At 39.7% G+C, this 26,087-nt stretch overlaps 3 pseudogenes; all 3 read right to left on the reverse strand.

The window, feature by feature from the left end:
- Positions 1-16,348: 16,348 nt before the first annotated feature.
- On the reverse strand, positions 16,349-17,797 carry LOC149148491 (phytochrome C pseudogene; annotated as a pseudogene).
- A 55-nt stretch (positions 17,798-17,852) lies between these two features.
- LOC149148492 (phytochrome pseudogene) lies at positions 17,853-24,564 on the reverse strand (annotated as a pseudogene).
- Positions 24,565-24,603: 39 nt separating this feature from the next.
- Positions 24,604-24,990, reverse strand: LOC149148493 (phytochrome pseudogene; annotated as a pseudogene).
- Positions 24,991-26,087: the final 1,097 nt, after the last annotated feature.

The following is a 26,087-nucleotide window of genomic DNA, read 5'->3' on the forward strand; positions in this document are numbered from 1 at the left end:
GCAAAAAACACAACCCGTAAACTATGAAAAATGTTATAACCATAGGTTTAGAAATTAGATCATACCTTAGGTGTCCGCGTTTTGATTCCTTTTGCTTATCTGACATTAACCTTTCATTGTTTGTTGCTGCTACATGACCTTTCAATTTTTGCTGATGACCTTTGGACTGCAGATTCCTTCTTTAAACAGACTGTGTTTTTTTTTATATATGCAGGTGCAGAAAGTGTATTGGCTGCGGAATTGGGATATTGGCTGCGGAATTGCTCCTCAGCTGCAGAAACTGCAGAAATACCCTTCTGACTGCACAAAACAACTTTAGCTATGTAAAAATAAATCTGACAATGACTTTATTGGTGGAATGGAACGTAATGGATGGATGAATGGAAAGAAATGAGGTGGAGTGAGAGTGGTTGAATGAATAAGATGGTGAATGAAGTGGATGAAATGGCGAAATGAGATGGAAGAGAGAGAGATTTTTTTTTGGAAAACATGAGGTGTCAGGTGACCCTAATTTTCACCTCAGGTTTTCTGCATAAGACTGCCAATCAGAGATTGGTTTTCAGGCTTATACACTTATTCTTTTTTCTTTTTTTTCTTTTTTTTTTTCTTCGTTTTTTTTTTTTTTTCAAAAACCAAAGATTAGGCTGATGGAGGAGAAGAATCCTTCTCCACCAACCTGATTGCAGAATCTTCTTTAAACAACTTGACAAATTCCTCTTTTGAGAGTGGCCTTTGGTAGACTTTCAATCTATGGCCATTCACAATAAGAGGTGTTTGAAGCTCATCAATGGTGTTCACTCGAACTGCTCCATTTTTAAAGACTTCATCAATCTCATATGGCCCAAGCCAATGAGTTTGAAATTTTCCTTTGAAGTCCTTAAACTTTGAATCAAACAATAGAGCCCAATCTCCTTTCTGAAACTTTCTTTCTTTGATATGACGATCATGCCATTTAGATCTTTGGTGCTGAGCTAGATCGGTCCTTAGAATTGCATCTTGTCTTATTTCATCTAGCTCATTTAGCTGGTCCATTCTGTGTTTTTGGGCTTCAGTGAGGCTCATCCCCAATTGGACTGCCATCTTGAAGGTCTTGATTTGGAACTCAATGGGGAACAGGACTTCCTTCCCATAAACAAGTTCATAGGGAGAATGTCCTGTTGTGTTCCTCCATGTAGTTCTATAGGCCCATAAGGCTTCAGGAAGCCTTTCCGCCCAATCTCTTCTATGAAGATGAGCAGTCTTAGTGATAATGCCTTCAAGAACTTTATTGGTAGATTCCACTTGGCCATTGGATTGCGGATGGTAGGGAGTAGATGTTCTGTGCTTGATCTTATATTCCTCCATCAGCTTCTCCATCAATTTAGATGTAAATTGGCTGCCCTGATCTGTTACAATTTCCCTTGGGACACCAAAACGAGTGAAAATATCCTCAAAAAGAAATTGAACAACTGAATTTTTAGTGGCAGAAGGCAATGCCTTGGCTTCTACCCACTTAGTAACATAATCAGTACAAACCAGTATATACTTCTTTTGCTTTGATGGTGGATTAATTGGTCCAACGAAATCTAGAGCCCATTTCTCAAAGGGTTCGATGCATACCTGAGGCTGGAGTGGCATTTCATTTGAAGGAGTTGGTCTCCCAACTCTTTGGAAGCTGTCACACCTTCTAACATACTGCTTTGCATCTTTAAAGAGAGAAGGCCAATAATATCCTAGAGAAAGGATTTTATAGGCTGTCCTCTTGTCAGCAAAGTGCCCGCCACATGGTTCATCATGACATGCCTTAAGGATGTCAGGCATTTCGTCTTCCCGAACACACCTTCTGATTATACAATCTGGCCCTGTTTTGAACAATTCATTAGAAATCCAAGAATAATGTGAACTCTCCTGAATGATTTTCCTTTTCTCATTAGGAAATAAGTGTAGAGGTAGCTTCCCTGTAACTAGATAATTAGCCATATCTGCATACCAAGGAGTCTTGGTAGTTACTGCAAACAAGTATTCATCTGGAAACTTATCTTCTACTGGAGAATCTTCATTAGTGTTTCGGATTCTAGACAAGAAATCAGCTACTGTGTTTTGTTTTCTAGGTCTATCTAACACAGTAATGTTGAATTCTTGTAAGAGTAAAAGCCATCTTGTAACTCTACCATTAGTAACAGGTTTATTCATTAAATATCTTATGGCAGAGTGATCAGTATGGACAAAGATTTCATAGCCGGTTATGTAGTGTCTAAACTTATTGATCGCATGTACCACAGCTAAGAACTCTTTTTCTGTAACAGTATAATTTAACTCAGTGGGAGTCAAATTTTTACTGGTGTAATAAATGGCATAAGGGATCAAATCCTTTTGTCCCAAAACAGCTCCTAGAGCTGTATCTGAAGCATCAGTAGAAATGTGGAAAGGGAGTTTCCAATTTGGCCCCCTTAAGATGGGTGCTTCAGATATTCTAGTCTTTAAAGCTTCAAAGTCAGATTGACACTCAGGATCCCATTTGAACTCACAGTCTTTGGTAACAAATTTGAAAAGAGGAGATGCTATCTTAGTGAAGTTTTCAATAAATCTTCTGTAATATCCAGTAAACCCAAGAAAACTTCTAACATCTTTCTGGCAATTTGGAACAGGTAACTTAGAGATGACTTCAACTTTGGATCTATCAACCTTAATCCCATCTCCTGAAATATGCTGTCCTAAAACAATCCCTTCAGTAAACATCATAAAACACTTTTCATGACTTAAAGAAAGATTTGTTTCCTTACATCTTATCAGTACTTTTTCCAAATTTTCCAAAGCTTCTTCAAATGTATTACCATAAACTGTGAAATCATCCATGTATACCTCTACACAATCATGAATCAGATCTGAAAAGATTCCTAGTACAGCCCTTTGAAATGTAGCGGGTGCATTGTACAATCCAAAAGGGAGTACTCGGTAAGCAAAAGTTCCCCAAGGACAAGTAAATGTGGTTTTGTCTTGATCTTCAGGTGCTACCTGAATTTGATTATACCCACTAAAACCATCCAGGAATGAGAAATACTTTTTACCTGCTAAAGTGTCTAGTACCTTATCAATAAAAGGTAGAGGGAAATGATCCTTTAAGGTTGCCTTGTTCAATTCTCGATAATCAATGCAAACTCTCCATTTACCATTCTTTTTGGGCACTATAACCAAGGGAGAAACCCATTGGCTATCTGAAATGGGGTAAATGAAGTTTACCTTGAGCAATTTCTGGAGTTCTTCTTTCACGATTTCCCTAAGGTTTGGATTCATCCTTCTTTGTGGTTGCCTAATAGGTCTGCTGTTTTCTTCAATATAGATGTGATGAATAGAAGTCTTAGGATCGATTCCTTTCATGTCAGTGTATTCCCATGAAAATGCAGTGGAATGTTTTTGCAACAGTTTAGTTAATTCTTCTTGTTGTGGTCTTTCCAAGTTTTTGTTAATGTTCAATGTTTTTCCTGGAAGGATTTCAACTGTAGAACTACCAAACTCTTCCATTGAGAAGAGAGACATCTGTCTAGAGGAGAGATATTCAATGTCTGCATCTAACTGAAACTGTGTAGAGTCATATTCTAAAGGTATTTCAAAATTTTCTAATGTATATAGAATTTGACTATCCTCACTGATCTCAGAGATGGTTAGAACAGGTTGAATAGTATCCTCATCATCAACCCACTCATCTTCTCCTATTTCTGTTATTGCCTTTGCTGGAGATACAAGTTGAATTTCTTGGTGGAATTACCATCTGATATATACATGTCCCCAGACCTACAACTGATAAAAGCATCAGCTGTTGCTAACCAAGGTCTTCCTAAGATAAGAGGATGTCCTCCTAGATTGTTCTTGGGAGTTAAAATCATAAAATCAACTGGATATTCCCAAGAGTCTAGGGAGACTGGAATGTCTTCCAATACACCATCAGGTTTAATGATTGATCTATCTGCAAGTTGCAGTAAAGTAGGTGTAAAGAGAAGGTTAGGAAGCTTTAACTGATCAATGGTCTGTCTACTCATGATGTTGATAGCGGCTCCTAAATCAATCAAAGTATTTGGGATTTCAACCCCATTAATATGAGTCTTGACAATAGGGCTACCGGGATCCACATACTTTTGCATGGTAATCTTACCCATCATAATGTCTGCAATTTTTCCAACTAGATGTATCCTTTTGGTATCTCTGGTTCTCTTTCCTGTTTTCTTCAAACTCAACTCCTTTATTGTCTTCGCTAGAATGGGAATTTCCTTAATGGCTTGTAACAAGGGAATCTTGATACAGACATTCTTCAATTCATCTAGAAAACTATAGTCAGGCACCCATATTTTCTTTTCCACTCCTTTGTCAATTTGTAATCTTCCAGGAAAAGGAGGTGTAGCTAAAGGTGTAGGTTGCTCAACTATGGGAGTTGTAGAGGTTGATTCTTTTTCTTTTTCTTTTTGGATATTTTGGTTTTGAAGTGATACTTCAGAACCTTTATTGACTTTGAGAGATTCTTCCTCAGAAATGCTTGGTTGTTGAATACTTGTAGAAGGTTGATCTAAGATTCTACCTGATCTGAGTTGTACTTCATTGAGAGGAACAACCATATAGGTAGGGAATGGTTGACCTTCCATCATGTAAGCATTTTGAGGGTTCCTATTATTTGGATTTGGTAATGGCTGAGAGGGAAGTTGATTTGATTTCTGTTGGGATTGAAGCGAGAGTTGAGAATTTTGATTTTGTGGAGGAGGTTGTTGTTGTTGAGGGTATGGCAATGATAGTTGTTGACCTTGATTTGGAAGTTGTGGAGCCTTCTGATTCTGAAATGATGGAGGATATTGATAGAATTGAGCAAATCTCCCATAAGGATTTTGCATGCTTTGCATGCATGCTTGAAAAGCATTTTGAGGTTGAGGCCAAGGTTGTTGCCAAGGATTCCAATTTGGTTGGGATTGAGAATTCATAGAGTTGTTAAACCCTTGATTCTGTTGCCCTTGCCAAGGTCTCCTTGCAATAAAACAGAGAGATTCAAGTGTATTTGGATCCTCTTGAAAGACAGCTTTGAGGCCAGGTATTGAAGGACAATCCTTAGTCTCATGAGTTTCTGAGCAAATTACACATGTTTCTACAACGTGTGTGTCCAAGGGACATTCCCTTAAAGCATGTTTTTTTCTACATTTCGGGCAAAAAATGGCCAAAGCCTCAGCTTCTTCTTTTTGTTTATTGTGAATCTTAAGGGTATCTAGTTGTTCACTAAGACTCCCTAAGATGTCAGTTTTGAATTCATCAAGCATATTGCCGATTTCAGCCTTACTTACTGATCCTGTTGCAGATTTATTTGCTCTAAGGAGAGAAGGATCTCTAGGCCGTTTTTGAGTTTTTGATTTGCCTCTTGAGAGATGGATACAAAGTTCTGCTATATCATTGAGTGAAAGTTGAGAAATATCCCCTTTCCCCATCATGTTTAAGATATCTATCCATTCATCCCTAATGGCTTTTAATAAGAGGGCTTTTAAGGTCTCTTCATCCAACCTACTCATTTTTGCTCTTTTCAAGTTATATTGAAATCTTTCAAGTAAATCTTCTAAGCTCTCATCTTCTCTTTGTATCATTTTAAAAACCTCGTCCTTGTGATTAGTAGGCATACAATAGTCCAAATACCTATCCAAAAATGTCTGTTTCATTTCATCCCAAGACCTAATGGATTGAGTGAGTAACCCCATGAACCATTTCAAGGCTTGATCCTTCAGTGTTGAAGGGAACAATTTGAGTTTCTGAGAGTCATCCAGGTAGTCATAAGCCCGACACACCACTTCAAACTCAAATAAAAATGTTTCAGGGTCCTCAGTTCTTAACCCATGGAAATTTGGGAGGACAGATGGTGATATGTTTTTCATAGTGGCTCGGGAATCCTCATTAACAATGGGAAACCCAAATGAATTATCCCCATCTCTATTTCCTCCTCCAAGGGGACCTCTACCTCCTCCATTATTGTTGTTGTTTCCTCCTCCCCCTCTACCTCTACCTCTACCACCTCCTTCTTCCTCTGCCATGATGGTTCTCCTAGGGATTTCAAAATCTTCTGGTTCCTCTACAAAGGGTGAATGAGAAGAGATTTCTCCTTCTTCTTCAGATGATTCCACTTCCTCAATTACAATTGGTCTTTCTGTAGGAGAAAGGGAAGAGTCTCTTCCTGGTTCAAATTCAATAGAAGGTGTAGAAGAGTCAACTCTTGGCTCTTGAATTCCAGGAATTCTAGGACTAGGAGTGTCGGTTGGAGATAAGGGAGGTGTCTCTTGTCTATCCCTTGAAGCAGATGGACTTGTAAAAATTGAACTTCGAGCTCTAGCTAAAAACCTTCCCCTAGAATCTCGAGCTCTATGCATGTCACTTTTTTTTATTATTTTTCTTCAAGTCAAGTTAATAGTTCTTTTTCTGATCTTCCAGGTCACTCTAGGTGCAAGAAGAGAGCATACTCAAGAAACTACCAAATCAATAACTTTCTCTTTTCTGATCCTCCAGATCACCTTGAAGTGCAAGAGGAGAGCATACTTTGATAGGTTATCAACTTCCTTCCTTGAAATTTTTATGTTTTTTTTTTCTAAGAATATGGCTACTTAATTTCACTTCCCCGGCAACGGCGCCAAAATGTTTAGTCAATTTAGTGTTTCTAAATTGATGTCATTAATTGTCAACTAGGAGCTCGTAAGCTGATGAAGTGAAGGTGTACTATATGTACTTAAGCAACCTCTTAGATCTTTTTGTCGTTTGGGGGTGTTGTTTGTGGTCAATTTATCTTTGTAAGATGGAATGGAGATTTATAAACAGATGAGTGAGTGTGTGTGTAAGGTGATTTCTAAATGAGTGAGTGTGTGTTACAGGTGATTTCTAACTACCTTTTAAACTTGCAAAGAAAAAGCTTGAAAGAAATAAATAACTTGAAATGAACTGAAAGCAAAGAACCACTTTCTAATGGCACTAGACACTATTCATGCTGCTGCAAATAAAAAGGTAAGAAAAACTACTTTAAAGACCAGTTATAATATTCAACTCTTCCTAACTCTCTGCTTTCAACATATGGAATTATGAGAAACATGATTAAGAAGTAGTGAGAGATAAGTCTAAAAAGTAATCAAAAATGAGAAAAATCTACTTTAAAGACTAGTTATAATGTTCAGCTCTTCCTAACTCTCTGCTTTCAGCACATGGAATTATGTGAAGCACGATTAGGAAGTAGTTAAAGATTAGTCTAAAAAGTACTCAAAGCCAGCTGTAATTTATTAGTATTCTGATCTCTAAAAGATGAACAACTTATGATAAAGAGACCATCAATATGTTAACATACAACTTTGAGAAACTAAACTAGAAATCAGCTATGAAAATAGAGTAAAGGCAGCAACTTTGAATATGTCAACTGAAAATACCATCAGATATAAAGCAAATACACAAAGACAAAACAATCCCGGGTTAAAAACCTGCAAAAGAACAATACTGATCAGTTTAAAATAAATGCTGGAAATGAAATGACATGAGATCAAATGGTACACTATTATACATGATGAAAGAAATAGAAATTGCTGAAAGCATGAAAATGAAATCAAACACTATGTACACGGGCTGTCATAGATGGGGGCCCTCCATCCACGCAACCAACTTAAAAGATCAGCTACGAAAAGGTGAATATAACAGTCTTCTTTTTATAAAACCAGCATGTCAAAATACAGTGAAAAGTGCTGTAGGAACAGCCTTCTAAAACAGAGTTTTTATAACAGAATCAGCGCAGCAATTACAATATTCAAAAAGCTAATCTATAAGCGTTGGCACACGATTTATTTATAAGCACAGAGGCAACTACCCTCAGCGTGAACTAAGCAACTACAACCTAACTTATTAACTACGCAGCAACACCCAGTCTTAGCTAATTAACTTGTGCAGCAAACACGTAGGCAACTCTGTGCACTTTTGAGGGAAACGGTCATCATGGGAGACAAATCTATGTTTGGATCCTGTCTTTAGCTGTCTTCGTGGCATGGAGGAGGTGCCAGCTATAGTTCCGTGTCCCAACTGCTCACGACTCCCATGCCACCGTTTAGAACTTGACCGTTTGACCGAGGGAATACCTGCGTTGACCACAGGCATACGTGACTGGTTTGGCTCAACCAATAGCATACGATCCATGTGTACATCCAACCCAACATGCCCATGTGGCTCGTTCCTTGAGAAGACACGTGGAGCATATCAAACAACAAAAAGGCTGCGGAATCTCTGAGCAGCTGCGGAATTGCTGAACAGCTGCAGAATTGCTGAACAGCTGCGGAAACTCTGTTTATATGTCAAAAATCTAAACCAACAGTAAAACATAAGCAAAGTTAACCAATTATGCTTAAAGACATCAAATGTAATGATCTGGGTAAGTTTATGCGGAAAATAGAGCAAAAGAGAGGGATAAGTGAGGAAAAGTTGTAGGTAATGATGGATAATCAAGTGCAAGTTAGAGGCTCTACATATCCTTTCCTCTATTGCTTGGAAAGCACTTGGTTTGCCAGCGCTTTTGCCTGAAATGAGAAATCTGACAGGCTTTGATAAAGGAACCAGTCGACCTTTAGGGATCCTCCCCAATGTGCCCATAACATTGAAAGGGAAGACCGTTCAAATGAACGTGATGGTCGTTCAAGGACCCTTGGATTATAACCTACTCCTTGGACGAGACTATATATATTGCATGGGAGCCATCGTCTCCTCACTCTTTAGAGTAATGTGTTTTCCGCACAGAGGAGAGTGGTCAAGCTCGTGGACCAGCTTTCATTTCCCGGATCACGCATCGCAAATAGTCATAAACCATCCCTAAATGGTCTCTTCACGCAAGAAATGTCTCAACCCACGGTTCGTCCTCCTGATGAGCGCGAGTAATCCGGGAGGATATGGCTGGAACCCAGGGGGCATGCGTCCTGGTCTGCTTCGGCAGAAAACTTTGGGTATAAGGTAGGTTTCCGCGGGATAATATGACTAGTCTGTACCCCGTCCGTCTAGAAAGAGGGGTTATTCTAGAATAAGATTCTTTTGTCAAAGTTATGTGAGTTAGCGGGCATCGTTGCTCACTGTTGTCTATTTCGATAGACATCGCCGAGGAAGTGTTTTATTCGTGGCCGTGAATGGAGCAATCTTTGGGTAACCTGAAAGAGGTAGGCCTCTCCCGGTAAAACAAATGTTTTATTGGACTAAAGAAGGGGTAACCTTGAAATCGTACTTTATGCCTGGGGGCATGCAAACCTTTTGGACTGCAAGCAAGGGGCGGCTATTTATTTTTTAAATTTTTAGGTCCTTCCCTTTAAACCTGTAGGTCTAACCCTTTAAACTCGTAGGATTAGTCATTTCCGAACTTGCATAACGAAAGGATCCGGAGCAAAGCTTTGTAAGATCTAAGCTCCATAAAAAATAGCATCTTCAATGAGACATTCTTATCATATGACTGGATTAATTGAGCATTTTTAGCACACAGTTCATGCTCGTTAAAAAATAAACGCAAGATCTGAGCAGTTTTAGCACATAGTTCATGCTCGTTAAAAAATAAACATAAGATCGAGCAAATGTTCCCACCCGCATTTAAGCTCGTTAAAAAATGAACTATCCCGGTAAATAACCACAGTGAATGTAATATCATCAGTTGTTAAAGCCTTGGTCGTGTTTGCACCGTCACCTCCACTTTTCCATTGGCCGATCGTTCACCTCCATATGATTGTTTACCCATTTTGAGGAACAACTGCGAAGAGTGATTTCACTAGCCATCCTTGTAACACTGCCATGACTGGAAAATTCCAACCTATACCTGGAATCAACTACTAACCCTTTTTATCACTCGTTCCTCAAAAGACGAGTCTTCTTTAAGCTCTTTTCATCTGACTCGTAAAATATGAAAAGATTGCCGAGTTTTGGCCTTCCAGCTCGTTAAAGCGACCGTAAGTGCTATCCCTCCTCTAGATTTTAATCTTCTTGGACCTGAGGGATTATTGCACAAAAAGATCGAGCGCTTGTTTTTTTCGGCTCGTTAAAACTATCGAAAACTCTTCCCTTCTGTATTGTTTTATACTTTTTCGGACTTAAGGGATTAGATAACGAAAAAGGACTTTTGGAGTTAACTTTATGTACCTTTTTAGACTCTCTAAAAATGAAAAGGACCGAGTTATCTTTGTCGTTAGACTCGTTAAAAGCATTAAATAGCGACAAACTTGTCTTTAAACGAGAACGAGTTTCACTATCGCTAGGCTCGTTAAAACATAGCAATGGGCTTGCCCGAAGGGCAAGTTATAGAAAAATCATATGTTATCCTCCTCAAGCTTGACAAAAATAAAGAGGTACTGGTCAGCAATGACTGGGGAAAATTTGGGAGAAACTCAAGAAAACTTTGATGGTAGCAAGTCGCTTTTGAACATGACACTTTTCCTCCGTACCACAATCGGGTTGGGTTGTTTCATTCACCGGTCACATCACCATGGTCTTGCCATACCATCCATATTTGGGGTAATGCTACCGATCCATCGGATAAGTGTCGCCATATGTTCAAGAGAAGTCATTCAGAGAAGTCAACCGTGTCCCATCCACTGCCATACATTATCCTTCATCCTTTCATGACCGCCACCCTGAATCATATGTCATCAGATCGTTTTCACCTCCATCAAAATCATTTGCTCCGTTCCGTGTCATTGATGTGGGATTCATTAAGGCCCTCCTTTGATGGATCGCTTCTTGTCGACATCAGCTCATTATCTAAGAAGTTGATCTAGGAACAACCCTTTCAGTACTTTGAAGCTTGCATGCCTCAATGGCAAGTTTCTCACTTCCGGCGATAGGTATACATCAATGACCTTCGACCGAAAGACCGAAAGATTTTGCGTGGTGTTCGATGCCAAGTCCTTTATTCACACCACGTGAATTGTACTGCAGTACCTTGAGGGTCATTATCATTATCGGTGATTCCTCTCGCGCTTGTTAACGATTTACGTCATTGACCGGTAATCAAGCGATGTCTTTCCATGTTCGACTTCAGAACATTTCTCACATGGATCGACTTGTACTTAGAGTGAAGATCAAATGAGTTTGAAGACCCCGGATCTAGTTTCATCCATCCGGGCTACGATATATATTTAGGAAAGATAAAGACATTGACATGTACATCATTGCAGCAGATAATCATCCTATCCAAAGGATGATAATTTCATCAAAATTATCAGTCTACCATCAGACGATTGTCTGTTCTATGTATAGAAAAATGAATTTATAAAGCTGAGCATGGGAATGCCCGCCTCAGCTAGATCATGAAAGCAGCATGAAAAATAATGTATTGTATTGTATTGTATTACAGGTCTCCTCCCAGCAATGAATGAACTTCGGATCCTCCTGATAAAGCATTTCACCCGATAAACGGCCTCATACTTTAGGGGGAAACTGTTATAGACATTTTTGTGCCTTGCAGCTATAAGCATGAAATGTCCATAATCTAAGGGATCCAAAGTCCCTAAACATGTTGTTCCTACCCCTAGAGGAACAAGGCTAACAAACCACAACAATTCACAGAAGTTCTCCACCAGAAACCGCTCAAAAGCAAGTCAATTCAGGATCAATTCAGAGGCTCCACTAGCTGTCTGTGCTGAAATGCAAAGTCGGCACTGGCTACTTGCACTGCAATGCAGGTAGAAGCACTACCAGGGTGCGTTGAGCGAGATTTGACAAATGCCAAGTTCATTCAACAAGGTGTCAAGACCCTGGAAGCTTCCAGAATCTTCCTCAATGTCACTTGCCTCAGTGAATTCGACTAGTGATGAGTAAGAGGTTCTCGATCTCCAAGTGGAAGCAAGAACCTCCAAGTGGAAGCAAGAACTGACAGAGGGAGAGGACACTAGTCAGATCTCAAGCTGACTCATCCTCTCTCCAAACATCTATATATGGATCTCTCCTCCATGAGATCTAGAGGCTGGAATTTTGTTATTGCAAAGAATTGCTGTTGGTTTGAGACTGGAATCATTGGGTGCTTAATGCTTTGAGGGAAGGTGAAGATAGGAATTTCATTTGCTGGGAAGGAGATGCTGGATTGGAGCCCTCTGGGTTGTATCTCTTCCTGAACCTTGTTATTCATCAATAAAGCTATCTTGGTTTCTCCTATATATTGGTGTATCTTTGATGTATGACTGCATTAGTATATTTAGTTTATTTCTAATCCTGAACTAGTTATGAATATGAATCTATGTCTTTGTGTAGTGTTCTCTTCTTGTGATCTTGCAGAAACCTCTTGAAGTTGGGCGAGCGAGAAGGCAAGTAGCTGGGAACTCCCAAAGAGAAGAGGAACTGGATCGAGGGACAAACGGAAGACATCGGTTAGTCCATCCATCTCTCTTCATTCTTAATTCATAAAGGAAGAATACTAGAATAGTTGTCTCTGTTTGTTGCTAAGGCACTGTCACACCTTAGGTGGATAGGATTGTCCTGCATAGGCATTTTTCCCCACAACAGTGACCCTCCTACAACTTGCAATTCATCCAAAAGAAGTTAGGTTTTTTTTTTCTTTGTTTTTTGTTTTTTTTTTTTTTTTGAGATAGCTGGGGTGCCTCCAAGAGGTTTTCACCCTCACTGCCTACCCTGGGTGCCTCCAAGAGGTTTTCGCCCAGGGATCTTTTATTCCTCTTTTTGTTTTTTCTCTATTTTTCCTGTTTTTTCTCTTCTTCTTTTTTTGGTTCAGGGTGTGGGTGGAATGGAGACAGGAACCTGCTCCACTACCAACACTATTTTCCCCAAATTCTCAATGAACTCCTACTTGGAAATGGGCTTCCTATATATCTTCAATCTATGCCCATTAACAAGTATAGGGATGGCTTCTTCATCTATGGTCCAAATAAGGACTGAACCATTTTCATTGCTTTTTTCCATTATAGAGGGTCCCATCCATCTTGTCCTCAGTTTACCCTTGAAATCCTTATATCTTGAATCATACAACAGTGCCCAGTCTCTTTCATAGAATTGATTTTCTTTGAGGTGTCCGTCATGCCATTATTTTCTCTAAAAATGGACTACCTCTGAGAGGAGTAGGGCCTTCATTCTCTGTTCATCCAATCCATTTAGCTGAAGCAATCTTTCCTTTTGTGCATAGCTGAGATCTAGGTCCAGCTGAGCTGCCATCCTTAATGTGTTATATTCAAATTCTATTGACAACAGATCCTTCTTTCCATAGACCAGCTCATAAGGTGTAAACCCTGTGCTGGTTTTCCAGGTGGTGTTATAGGCCCAAGTGGTCTCAACCAATCGATCTTCCCAATATTTTCTATTGATGCTCACTACCTTAGCCAAAATCCCTTTCAAAGCTCTGTTGGTGACTTCCACCTGTCCATTTTCTTGTGGATAATAAGGGGTGGAAGTTTTGTGCTTAATCTTGTTGTGTGTGAGCAGGTCTTCAACCAAATTGGAGGTAAACTGACTCCCTTGATCTGTAACTAACTCTCTTGGGTAGCCGAACTTGTAGAAGATATTTTCCCTTAAAAACTCAGCTACTTTTTCTTCTGTTGTTGCTTTGATCTCCTTTGTTTCTACCCATTTTGTCAGATAATCAGTACACACAATGATGTAAGATTTCTGTTTTGAAGTAGGGTTGACAGGACCTACAAAGTCCATGCCCCACTTCTCAAATGGCTCGAAAGTCAATTGAGGTTGCAGGGGCATCTCATCCCTTGGAGTCAGTTTCCCCATCCTTTGACATCTGTCACATTGACTGATGTATCTCCTCACATCATGATGAAAAGTCGGCCAATAGTAACCTGCTTGCAAAATTTTGAAAGCAGTCCTCTTTGCTGCAAAGTGGCCCGCACAAGGTCCATCTCGACATGTTAAGAGGAGGTCAAAGAATTCCTCTTCCCTGACACATCGCCTCAAAATCTGATCTAGGCCAAGTTTGAAAAGATTTCCCCCAATCCAAGTGAAAGGGGCACTTTTCCTCACGATCTTGCTCTTCTCTTTCGAGGACAGGTGTAGCGGAAACTATGTCGAAACCAAGTAATTTTCTATAACAGAAAACCATGGAGAGAGTACTGAAATAGCAAATAAGTGTTCATCTGGCATTTGATCATCCACCATTCCTTCTTCACCTGCAGGCAAACCTAGCCTAGACAGAAAATGAGCAACAACATTTTCCTTAGCTGGCTTATCAACAATATTCAAATCAAATTGTCGCAATAAAAGTAACCATCTAATGATACGAGCATTTACATCTAGTTTATTCATCAAATACCTAATTTCAACATGATCAGTGTGTACAAATGGTTGATAGCCAGTGATGTAGTGTCTGAACTTGTTTAGGGAATGGACTACAGCTAGGAGCTCATTTTTAGTTACAGTGTAGTTAAATTTTGCCTTAGACAAGCTTTTACTGACAAAATATATGGCATAAGGCAGCTTCTCTTTGACTTGACCTAAGGCTACTCGTATCGCTTTGTTCGAGGCATCTGCGTGAATGTGGAAAGGTAGGGCCCAATTTGGACCTCTCAAGATTGGGGCAGTCACCAGCTTACCTTTCAAGGCATCCAGAGCCTCCTGACAGTTGTCAGTCCATATAAACTCAACATCTTTCCCCAAAATACCAAACAGTGGAGAGCCTAGCTTACTAAAATCCTTAATTAATCTTCTTTAATACCCTGCTAAGCCTAGAAAACTCTGAAAATCTCTTACCTTTTGAGGAAGTGGGACCCTCTAGATGATAGAAATCTTGTTGGGATCCACCTGTAATCCTTGCTGAGAAATTGTATGACCTAGCACGTCCCTTCAGTCATTAGGAATTCCCATTTTTCAGGACTGAGGGACAAGTTCATTTCAATACACTTGGCTAAAACTTTTCCCAGGTTATTCAAAGCTTCCTAGAAGTTAGAACCATAAGGGGTAATGTCATCCATATAGATATCCACTGAATCATGAACCAGTTCAGCAAATATGCTCAGTGCTGCTCTCTGCAATGTGGCGCAAGCATTGCACAACTCAAAAGGAAGGACCCAGTATGCAAAAGTACCCCATGGACAAGTGAAAGTGGTCTTATCCTGGTCTTTCGGACTGATTTAGATCTGGTTGTACCTGCTAAACCCATCTAGGAAGGAGAAGAACTTCTTCCCTGCCAGGCCATCTAACACTTGATCAATGAAAGATGTTAGCGCTTGAATCTGCCTTAGGCTGAAGGAAGGCTAGATTCAAGGCAACGTCAAACCAAGCTCAGCCTCGTAGCTAGCCCTACGAGGATAGGAGAGGGCTCTCTCCAGGTCTATCTCGATAAAATGATCAATAGAGTCCAAGATGACATAAATGATAACTGATTTAGGCTAGTAAAATGAATTTGAAAGAGAGATATTTGATTTAATGACTAAGTTGTTGGGCTGCATGGGACAAGGAACAACTTGAACAGAGAAATAGAATCAAAGACATAGATTATCTCCTGAGGCAAGATAGGAAAGAGATTTAACATCAAATTTTAAACACTGTGGAGTGGGTGAATTTTTGAGAGGTTGACAAGGGCATAGAAGATGAATCCTTGTCAAACAGAAGAAAACATTAAATATGAACACTTTCCCAATACAGAGCAATAAATCGGATTCTACCTTTCTCACTTAAAAGTATTCGTTTAGAAATGATTGAGATGAAATGGAAACATAACCAAGCTACATATGAAACAAAGGAAGAGACAAATGCTAAATTCACACCACAAGAATCTCAGGGGTCAGAGCTGTATCTTTTCATTAAGTCCCTGTCAAAACTATACAGTGAAGTTTTCCTTCACAGCTCTCCCATTGTTTGCCAAAACTCAGAACCCCTCACAAATGATTTGTCATACAATAAATAAACTTCATCTGTGGGAAAACAAATCGATAAAAATAGGGAGCTAGAAAACCAATCGAAGAAGATGGGAAAAGAGTTGTCCATCTGTGTTGGCGACAGAACAACGTTACATTTTTACTCGGATCTGAAAAGGTGACATCTATAGGTGTGAATCCTTTGAAATTGTAACTGAAGACAAAAATATGCCCCGTGTTTTATTTCTCTGCTACGGTTGATTGTCATACGTTTTAAATTTGGGCATTAAATCAGTGACTGTTCGCTTTCCCTTTACCTGGGCCTTTTGAATAATTTTTTTTATAATAAAAATAGCCTTTAAGATAAAATTCTGCCTTGAATAAAGGGAACCGCCATTTCCAGCTGCAATGTATATCGAATAATATGCGATCAAAAGTAACTCTGTCATATTTTCTGCATGGTAGTTGTTCTTTATTTAATTTCGAGTTTGACTGTCACCATATCGTGAGCCAGCGGTAGTTAACCCATCACCGGCTCCAGCATTTTATTTCTTTTGCTATATGGGATCTGTGGAATCCATGTGGTGCTCAGACATCCATGCAACAATATCTTGGATCTAAGCCTTAGTAGGAGTTACCCCAAGAAGCCAAAAGCTTTTTTCATAGTAAAGGGCAGCACCATCGCATCTGACAAGATCCATGATGTTGGGCTCTCTAAGTGACAATTTCTAAGGGTGTGTCGTGAAGTAGCATGTCGTAGAGTAATGTTTGAGTGCGCAGGATTCACTTCTCTCTCATATGAGCAGCCAATTCAACTTCCATGTTTAGCTGAATTCCAAAAACTTGCATTAAGAACTCACAGGCATACCTCAAAGGAAATGGAACATAGTGTGGACTAGTGTGATGACAAACCATCTGTCCCCAAAGCCTTCTTCCTTTCTGCCGCATCTGCCCCTTGCTATCTCCGTCCAATTCCTCCTCATTGATTACTACAGCCATTACTAGAGATACTATAGAACCCATGTTGGCCATGTATTGAGCATGACAACCATGAGGTGCTCTCAATGTAGATCCACAGAAACTTAGGTCTCTAGGCAACTCTCATCCTAATTCACCGCTACAGGTTGTGCATACCAGTCACAAATCATTCTTACTCTATTCCTCAAAAACAAAAATCTTGAAGCCTGAGGGATATCAGTTATAGGGTAATGAAGACCTAGATAAGGTTCTAGATCATATCTTCTCATCTCGGATATCACCTCACCATGATCATCATCATAAAATTTATAAGCCATAACACGGTCATAGCCCATAAGGTCATGCACCTCTTGTACAATCATGTCACACAATAGCTCAATATTTCCACTAGGGATTGATTGCAACCGTGATATTGCCTTTGTAGTAAGCTTATAGGATTTTAATGCTCCCATTGCTGAGGTGGAAACATCTGAAGTCCCAATAGGCTCAAAATATATCACCAACGCCACATCAATTCTATGGAGTATATCATAGAAGGGCTTACCTAAACTCTTGGAATGGACTAAAATAGGATTCAGAAGATTCAACTCTTCAAACTTGCTAGCCTTCTGCAATGCCATGGTGCTTGAAGGAGTGAAGAAGGTCCTTGCATCACTGCCAATAGAAAGAATCTGTTGGTCCTCCACACTGGGAACTGCATGAGCTGACACTTGAAGCATATCTGGGGCATTTTCACTGTAAGCAATCACTTGAAAAGTCTTCTCATTCACTAGAACCACGCACCCAAATGGCTGAAGTAGTTTGCTCCTCTGTATCTGCTGCAGATATGCACTAACTGCAATTGAATGAACAATCTCCAAATCCATGTTATTAACTATGGATTTCATGTAATCAAAATGCTGCTGGATTCTTCAAAGTTTGCATGAATCGTGGCATCCATTGTCATTTGGGCCATTGCTCTGGCATTGTAGCTTTTTCTACCAGAACTTCCCTGGGAATAGGCGGCCTTCGAGGATTCCATGAGACTCAAAATACCAATCCAATGCAAGAGGATTAGAAATGCAAATAGAGCTTATGAAATTTCTAACCACAATGCCTATAGATCATCCGTTGTACTAGTTTTTCTGGCAACCTCGAGCCTGGATGAGTAATTCTAAATTCTATACATATGACATATACACCGCCACCAAAATGCCTTTTAGTTGAACTGACTTTTATTCGAACCCATTTTTCTGTTGGTGTGAACTGTATCACAGTTACTAGGAAATTATCCAAAATTTGCTGAAGCCTCGACTGATCCCCATAGAGGCCTGTTGTTGTTATTTCTCTTGACAAGTCATAACCTATCTCGAATTCATTTTCTTCACTCTATATCATTCCCTTACTTTTGACAGCATCAAGCAATGCTCCCAAGGTAAATTCCACTGTATCCAAGTCAAGATAACCATCTTCGATGCTTTCTAGGCTCATATCATTGCGAATTTTTTAAGATCTATTTTTGGCAAAGTGCGCTGGTTTCCACTAGTTGTCTTTGGTCCTCTCTCAAATATGTGCGTTCCATCATTTTTTGCATAAACATGATTCCATAAAGTGGATTTTTAATTTCCAGCCAAAGGTATGTTAATGCCTTGAGTCTCTTCATAGCAGCTTGTTCTAACATGTACATGTGTTGCACATACAATTCTTGTTGAAGCTCTGGGCTAGCAGTGTGAAAAAAGCAAAAAACTCTTGTGATTTTTCCCTTTTCATCTAATTTCTTGTTTGCAGAAAGTAAGGTCTCTACACATTTACCCTGATGGTCAAAGAATCCAAAAGGAAACTTCTCTGTCTCTTGGCCAACCATGGAGCTATTTAGTATAATTTTGAGTTGTGTCAAGGCATTTTGGCCTTTAAGACAACAACATGCTGTGCAGGTACCAAAAACCTCTCCCAATAGCATTTTATCAATTACCTCTTCTGTTTTCCACCCAAACAACTTTTCCATAGCTGAATTCCACTCAGAACACCATCCACATTCATCTATTCCAAATATGGGAGGAATCAAGGGACTTGGATCCTGAACTATTGCCCTGTAGTCACCTTGAATGCGAGTGAACTTATCCATAACGATATTCTGCCCGGTCACATCTTGGAGAAGGATTGAGCTGAAACAAATTGAGTTTCTGATGAATCAATGATGAATTTCGGCCTTCGGGCACTGTGCGCTGCGCACTCTGAGTGCGTCGTGCCAGTGGTATTTTTGCACTGTGGCTGGGCTCCCAGTGTGCCGCGCACACCCAGTGCATCGCGCCAGTCATCCTATGCACCACGTTGCCAATATCATCCTTGTTTCCTTTGTGGATCACCAACATTGAATCCCCCATCATAAGACCTTAAGTCCTCAAGGCAAATCACACGGAACATTCCATTAAATTTTTCTTTTTGGGCACTTGCTAGCCCATGAAGACCTCTTTCTATCCTTATGCTACCACAGCAATCATACTGTTCAAGTGCTTCAACCCCTCCATGAGACTTGCAGACAATTGTGAGCATATTCTCCTAAATTGTCTTTTACAATATTGACACAATTTTGATCTTGCTTAACCTTTGGAATTGTGATGATTATCAACTCTAAATATTCATCAATTTCCAACTGTACCAAATATAGTCGTTCTAGTTATCTACGATCATTATGAAATTTTCCCTCTATTTGGAGAATAATGTTCTCAAAATAAGCAAGTGAAATTAACGAGTATGCTATTAGGCAGTCCTATGTGTGATATCGAATCATGTCTAAAAGACCGATAGTACCCTAGAAAAGATGATGTTTCACAATGCTACGCCAGGGGCTTCTAATACCTTCAAAGTGCAAGATTTTGAAACAAATATTTCCCTCTAAAAGTGAAGTTTCTTTCTATGGAAATATTTTAGATATTCCAAGTTTCTTTATCTCCGGATGTATCTGCTCTTCAAGTTTTCTCCAAGCAACATACAGTAGCTATGCCATCCTCCGTTGAATAAGCCACATGGTACATTCTCTGTCTTCATATAAAGGAAACACTATATTCTAATAGGTGGAGTTCATCTTAGTTCTGTCCTTCCAACATCTAACATGGCTGCAGCATTATCCTGTAGATCTCCAGCTTCAACAAAATCAAGAATATGCTATCTTATTTATGGAACTTCCAATACTTATGATAAATCCTCATGTTTACATAGACTGATGGAGCTATTGAACCTAGCAAGATGACCAGGGCCTGTATTCGAAGTACTCCATGATGGAAGACATTAAAATGGAGATTTATTACAAAAAAAAATTTGACGATTTCTTCTCCAAAACAGAGTTTTGGAGAAGGATCATTTTCGAGCATTACTGATGATGAAACTTTTGAAGTAAAAGACTTATTCAACGTCCCTCTGGCCTGCAAGCGTTATTTCAAACTTCTGGAGACAAAACCCTGGACTCAAGAAGTAAAATGACTCTTTTTGACCAAAATGGCATTTGATGACGACAAATGCCGAGAAATGAACCTTGATGAATTTGACTCTGACAGAGGATTGAAAAGATTGAGTCTAACATTGGCTCCAATTGGGATGGAAGCTACCACTTCATGGAGGTGCTAAGAACTGCAGATCTCTGGGAGAGCTAGACAGTGCCTTCGTCCATTGGGCTATGGAGTCCCTTATTCCGACAAACCATCACGACTCAATTTATTGACTGAAACTTGGCTGAAACTGAGTCAATGCAAACTGAAATGACTGAAAAAATTGACTCTAACAAACTAACTCAAAATGGCAAAGACCAGGACTTAAAACTTAAAGCTGGGTGGCAGTACATGGCCACCTGTGTTTCTTACAAGACAATATATCCTCAAACTATATCAAAATGACAATGCAACCAATCAAGAAGATGTCTTCTTGACTGATTCTTCCTATCAGATATGCTGGTCAACAATACAAACTGATCTCTGGGCATCCAAAAACATAGTTTACCATGATATCCTTCATCACTGAACACTGCAATAAACACTGTCACTGCTGGCTGCAACAAGCATGCCAAAGGATCTTGAAAAACATGAAGATTTGCCATTGCCACCTCCTGCTAAAATAACAAGGTGTCCTTTTCACCTGCTTCTAATCCTTCTTCAAAATGTACTTCAGTAAAAATCTGCTCCTAGTCCCCAAAGAATTCTGAACAAATATATGAGAAAATCTCTTCTTGGAAAAACATTTCAGCACATGAAACATATGAAGAAGAATCTGAATGGAAATCCTGAATGCTTTGATCTTCTGTCGTGTAAATGTACTGTAGGTTATCTTCATAGGCTATGATAGCCAGGTTTTTCATGTTCCTTATTACATTCATTAATCATAACAAAAGCATCTTCGGATGATTCTTGAAACTCAAGCATGGCGTCTCTATCCTCTATCATAAATTCATCAAGAGAAACTTTTTCATCTACCTGAACAAAGATATCCTCTTGTTGTTCATGAAATGGTTGGATTACCTTGGTAGGAAGGCTGTGTTCTGATGAGATGAGGGCAATTAGGCCTGTAACTCTGCCTTCTTCATTTGAGGCAACCTCAACAATGCAATTCTCTTCTATGAGATCCGGAACAACATGCTTTTCCTTATCACAATCCATCTCTCGGTCTGGTTTATCATCATCATTTTCGGAGATTGGAACATCATTTTCCTGCGTATCCTAATTTATTTCAACCAGATCTGAAATAGTACTTCTTCTTTCCTCATTTTCAGCCATATAGAACTTTTCAACCTGCTGATTCTGATCCTGCTGCAAAGTTTCCTCTAAGAGTTCTATAGACTGCTGAAACGGATTTTCATACAATGCTTCCATGATTTTTTCGTCCATAAAATTATCATCCTCATAGTATTTCTCAAGGCTTTGAATAAAACCATGAGCATGCTTGCAACAATCCTGAACTAAATTTAATGATGGATAAGATTCTTTATACTCCTCAAGGAATATTGAATGAAAATCCTTTAGACAATAAATGGAAGCAGGTGGCAAACTTTCATACCAAGATCAGGCTTCGCCTTCCAGGGTAGCCATAAATATTTTCATCAAACAGTCTTCAGGAAAATTGACATCAATCTACAAGTAACATCTTCCCCAGCGGAGTCACCACTATGTCAGCGCTTGAATTTGCCTTAGGCTGAAGGAAGGAGAGATTCAAGGCAACGTCAAACCAAGCTCAGCCTCGTAGCTAGCCCTACGAGGACAGGAGAGGGCTCTCTCTGGGTCTATCTCGATAAAATGATCAATAGACTTCGAGATGACTTAAATGGTAACTGATTTAGGCTAGTAAAATGAATTTGAAAGAGAGATATTTGATTTAATGACTAAGTTGCTGGGCTGCATGGGACAAGGAACAGCTTGAACAGAGAAATAGAATCAAAGACACAGATTATCTCCTGAGGCAAGATAAGCAAGAGATTTAACATCAAATTTGAAACAATGTGGAGTGGGTGAACTGTTGAGAGGTTGACAAGGGCATAGAAGATGAATCCTTGTCAAACAGAAGAAAACATGAAATATGAACACTTTCCCAACACAGAGCAATAAATTGGATTCTTCCTTTCTCACTTAAAAGTATTCGTTTAGAAATGATTGTGAGATGAAATGGAAACATAACCAAGCTACATATGAAACAAAGGAAGAGACAAATGCTAAATTCACACCACAAGAATCTCAGGGTCAGCACTGTATCTTTTCATTAAGTCCCTGTCAAAACTGTACAGTGAAGTTTTCCTTCACAGCTCTCCCACTACTTGCCAGAACTCAGAACCCCTCACAAATGATTTGTCATACAATAAATAAAATTAATTTGTGGGAAAACAAATCGATAAAAATAGGGAGCTAGAACACCAATCGAAGAAGATGGGAAAAGAGCTGTCCATCTGTGCTGGCGACAGAACAACGTTACATTTTTACTCGGATCTAAAAATGTGACATCTATAGGTGTGAATCCTTTGAAATTGTAACTGAAGACAAAAATATGCCCCGTGTTTTATTTCTCTGCTACGGTTGATTGTCATACGTTTTACATTTGGGCGTCAAATCTGTGACTGTTTGCTTTCCCTTTACCTGGGCCTTTTGAGTAATTTTTTTTTTAATAAAAATAGCCTTTAAGCTAAAATTCCGCCTTGAATAAAGGGAACCGCCATTTCCAGCTGCAATGTATATTCCATAATATGCGATCAAAAGTAACTCTATCATATTTTCTGCATGGTAGTTGTTCTTTATTTAATTTCGAGTTTGACTGTCACCATATCGTGAGCCAGGGTAGTTAACCCATCACCACCTCCAGCATTTGATTTCTTTTGCTGTATGGGATCTGTGGAATCCATGTGGTGCTCAGACAGCCATGCAACAATATCTTGGATCTAAGCCTCAGTAGGAGTTACCCCAAGAAGCTAAAAGTTTTCTTCATAGTAAAGGGCAGCACCATCGCATCTGACAAGATCCATGATGTTAGGCTTTCTGAGTGACAATTCCCAAGGGTGTGTCATGAAGCAACATGTCGCAGAGCAATGTTTGAGTGCGCAGGATTCGCTTCTCTCTCATATGAGCAGCCAATTCAACTTCCTTGTTTAGCTGAATTCCAGAAACTTGCATTAAGAACTCACAGCCATACCTCAAAGGAATTGGAACATAGAGTGGACTAGTGTGATGACAAACCACTAGTCCCCAAAGCCTTCTCCCTTTCTGCTGCATCTGCCCCTCGTTATCTCCATCCAATTCCTTCTCATTGATTACTACAACCATTACTAGAGATACTATAGAACCCATGTTGGCCATGTATTGAGCATGACAACCATGAGGTGCTCTCGATGTAGATCCACAAAAACATAGGTCTCTAGGCAACCTCTCATCCTAATTCACTGCTACAGGCTATGCATAATAGTCACAAATCATTCTTACTCTGTTCCTCATAAACAAAAATCTTGAAGCCTGAGGGATATCAGTTGCAGGGTAATGAAGACCCAGATAAGGTTCTAAATCATATCTTCTCATCTCGGATATCACCTCACCATGATCATTATCATAAAAGTTATAAGCCATAACACGGTCATAGCCCATAAGGTCACGCACCTCTTGTACAATCATGTCACACAATAGCTCAATATTTCCACTAGGGATTGATTGCAACCGTGATATTGCCTTTGCAGCAAGCTTATAGGATTTTAATGCTCCCATTGCAGAGGTGGAAACATCCGAAGTCCCAATAGGATCAAAATCTATCACCAACGCCACATCAATTCTATGGAGTATAGCATAGAAGGGCTTACCTGAACTCTTTGAATGGACTAAAATAGGATTCAGAAGATTCAACTCTTCAAACTTCGCAACCTTCTGCAATGCCATGGTGCTCAAAGGAGTGAATAAGGTCCTTGCATCACTGCCAATACAAAGAATCTGTTGGTCCTCCACACTGGGAACTACATGAGTTGACACTTGAAACATATCTGTGGCATTTTCACTGTAAGCAATCACTTGAAAAGTATTCTCATTCACTGAAACAATGCACCCATATGGCTGAAGCAGTTTGCTCCTCTGTATCTGCTGCAGATATGCACTAACTGCAATTGATGGAACAATCTCCAAATCCATGTTATTAACTATGGATTTCATGTAATCAAAATGCTTCCCGGATTCTTCAAAGTTTGCGTGAATCTTAGCTTCCATTGTCATTTGGGCCATTGCTCTGGCATTGTAGCTTTGTCTACCAGAACTTCCCTGGGAACAGGCGGCCTTCGAGGATTCCATGAGACTCAAAATACCAATCCAATGCAAGAGGATCAGAAACGCAAACAGAGATTATGAAATTTCTAACCACAATGCCTATAGAGCATCTGTTGTACCAGTTTTTCTGGCAACCCCGGGCCTGGATGAGTAATTCTGAATTTTATACGTATGGCATATACACCACCACGCAAATTCCTTTTAGTTGGACTGACTTTTATTCGAACCCATTTTTCTATTGGTCTGAACTGTATCACAGTTACTAGGAAATTAGCCAAAATTTGTTGAAGCCTCGACTGATCCCCATAGAGGCCTGTTGTTGTTATTTCTCTTTGCAAGTCATAACCTATCTCCAATTCCTTTTCTTCACTCTGTATCACTCCCTGACTTATGACAACATCAAGCAATGCTCCCAAGGTAAATTCCACCGTATCCAAGTCAATATAACCATCTTCGATGCTTTCTAGGCTCATATCATTGAGAATTTTTTAAGATCTATTTTTGGCAAAGTGCGCTGGTTTCCACTAGTTGTCTCTGGTCCTCCCTCAAATCTGTGCGTTCCATCAATTTTTGCACAAACATGATTCCATAAAGTGGATTTTTAATTTCCATTCAAAGGTATGTTAATGCCTTGAGTCTCTTCATAGCAGCTTGTTCTAACATGTGCTGCACATACAATGCTTGTTGAAGCTCTGGGCTAGCAATGTGCAAAAATCAAAATAATCCTGTGATTTTTACCTCTTCATCTAATTTCCTGTCTGCAGAAAGTAAGGTCTCTACACATTTACCCTAATGGTCAAAGAATCCAAAAGGAAACTTCTCTGTCTCTTGGCCAGCCATGGATCTATTTAGTATAATTCTGAGATGTGTCAAGGCATTTTGTCCTTTAAGATGACAGCATGCTGTGCGGGTACCAAAAACCTCTCCCAATAGAATTTTATCAATTATCTCTTCTCTTTTCCACCCAGACAAGTTTTCCATAGCTGAATTCCACTCAGAACACCATCCACATTCATCTGTTCCAAATATGGGAGGAATGAAGGGACTTGGATTCTCAACTATTTCCCTGTAGTCACATTGAATGCGAGTGAACTTATCCATAATGATATTTTGCCCGATCACATCTTGGAGAAGGGTTGAGCTAAAACAAATTGAGTTTTTGATGAATCAATGATGAATTTCGGCCTTGGGGATCTATGCGCCGCACCCTTCTGTCTGTGCGTCGCGTGCTCTGAGTGCACCGCGCGCTCTGAGTGCACCGCGCCAGTGGTATTTTTGCACTGTGGCCGGGCTCCCAGTGTGCTGCGCGCACCCAGTGCGTCGCGCCAGTCATCCTATGCACCGCGCTGCCAATTTCATCCTTGTTTCCTTTGTGGATCACCAACATTGAATCCCCCCCATAAGACCTTAAGTCCTCAAGGAAAATCACACGGAACCTTCCATTATTTTTTTCTTTTTGGGCACTTGCTAGCCCATGAAGACCTCTTTCTGTCCTTATTCTACCACAGCAATCATACCATTCAAGTGCTTCAACCACTCCATGAGACTTGCATACGATTGTGAGCATATT

The sequence above is a fragment of the Pinus tabuliformis genome, chromosome 9 (genome assembly GCF_031772625.1).
Source record: "Pinus tabuliformis cultivar Carrire ecotype Pingquan chromosome 9, CPIR1, whole genome shotgun sequence".
NCBI lineage: Eukaryota > Viridiplantae > Streptophyta > Pinopsida > Pinales > Pinaceae > Pinus > Pinus tabuliformis.